At 46.7% G+C, this 1,717-nt stretch overlaps 1 long non-coding RNA gene across 1 annotated transcript in view; it reads left to right on the top strand.

Moving 5' to 3' along the window:
• The first annotated feature begins 598 nt into the window (after positions 1–598).
• Positions 599–1,717, top strand: part of LOC143287961 (uncharacterized) — a 12,229-nt gene continuing 11,110 nt past the window's right edge. Inside the window, exon 1 of the long non-coding RNA XR_013056024.1 lies at positions 599–714. This is a non-coding gene — a long non-coding RNA (uncharacterized LOC143287961). The remainder of the gene's footprint in view (positions 715–1,717) is intronic.

Genomic DNA, 1,717 nt, shown 5'->3' with positions numbered 1-1,717 from the left:
AAGCAGGTCTGCACATATGTTGACCTGGGAGATCGGAAAAATCTCCATCCTTTACCCACCAGGCGCTGTCACCTAGGTTCGAACTCGGGACCGTCAGATTGAAAGTCCAACGCTTTAAAAACTCGGCTATTGCGTCGTCAGGTGTGTGGAGCAAGGGAGGGGGTGGGGCGGGCGGAAGGGGGGGGGGGGGTCGTTTCAGACTATTACACCGGTATAGCTGCTTTCGGAAAATGGCGCTCGCGTGGAAACCGGAACTAACTAGTCCATGTCGCTACAGCTGCTACGCTAAGGTTGACTGGCAGAGAAAAAAATAAGAGAGAGAGAGGGGGGGTGTGGGGGGTAGGGAGGGAGGGAGAGAGAGAGAGAGAGAGAGGGGGGGGGGGGGAGACAGAGAGAGAGAGAGAGAAGCTTGGTTTCATTGCTTCTTCTGTGTTGTTCACGGAAAGAGTGAGTGGGTTAGGGTTTGTGTGTGTGTGTGTGTTCTTGGTCGAGTTTTGTGTTTCGCTGTTTTTTTGTTTGTTTTTGTGTGTGTGTGTGTGTGTGTTTGGTTTGGGGTATATCTTGTTGTTGTTGTTGTTGTTGTTGTTGTGTGTGTGTTTGGTTTGGGGTATATCTTGTTGTTGTTGTTGTTGTTGTGTGTGTTTTGTTTGTATAAAGTAAAGGACTTTCCTTCAGGGACTGAAAGAGGATATAGTGTCTTTTTTTGGAACATTGGTGAGTAGGGTGTGTTTTATGTTACTTTGTTATGTCTGTTGGTCTGCCTGTCTGTCTGTCTGTCTGTCTGTCTCTCTCCCCTACTCCCTCTCTCTCTCTCCTTCTCTATCTGTGTGTGTGTGTGTGTGTGTGTGTGTGTGTGTGTGTGTGTGTGTGTCTCTCTGTCTGTGTGTGTGTGTGTGTGTGTGTGTGTGTGTCTTTGACTTTGTCTCTCTCTCTCCTTCTTTAACTCTGTCTCTGACTCTGTCTCTCTCTCCTTCTTTGACTCTGTCTCTGTCTCTCTCTTTCTTTGACTTTGTCTCTCTCTCTCCTTCTTTGACTCTGTCTCTGTCTCTCTCTCCTTCTTTGTCTCTGTCTCTGTCTCTCTCTTTCTTTGACTCTGTCTCTGTCTCTCTCCTTCTTTGACTCTGTCTCTCTCTCTCTCCTTCTTTGTCTCTGTCTCTCCTTCTTTGACTCTGTCTCTGACTCTGTCTCTCTCTCCTTCTTTGACTCTGTCTCTGTCTCTCTCCTTCTTTGACTCTGTCTCTCTCTCTCCTTCTTTGACTCTGTCTCTCTCTCTCTCTCCTTCTTTGACTCTGTCTCTCTCTCTCTCCTTCTTTGACTCTGTCTCTCTCCTTCTTTGACTCTGTCTCTCTCTCTCTCCTTCTTTGACTCTGTCTCTCTCTCTCTCCTTCTTTGACTCTGTCTGTCTCTGTCTCTCAGGATATTTCTCTCTAACACTTCCCCACCGTCTCTCTGTGTCTCTGTCTGTGATATTGTCGTTTCCTGATTGGGTAACCCCTTATTGTCTCTGTCTGTGATATTGTCGTTTGCTGATTGGGTAACCCCTTATTGTCTCTGTCTGTGATATTGTCGTTTCCTGATTGGGTAACCCCTTATTGTCTCTGTCTGTGCTATTGTCGTTTGCTGATTGGGTAACCCCTTATTGTCTCTGTGATATTGTTGTTTCCTGATTGGGTAACCCCTTATTGTCTCTGTCTGTGATATTGTCGTTTGCTGATTG

This window comes from Babylonia areolata, chromosome 12, assembly GCF_041734735.1.
Source record: "Babylonia areolata isolate BAREFJ2019XMU chromosome 12, ASM4173473v1, whole genome shotgun sequence".
Taxonomy (NCBI): domain Eukaryota; kingdom Metazoa; phylum Mollusca; class Gastropoda; order Neogastropoda; family Buccinidae; genus Babylonia; species Babylonia areolata.
Note: the sequence above shows the minus strand (reverse complement) of the source record. Positions and strands in the feature narration are given on the sequence as shown.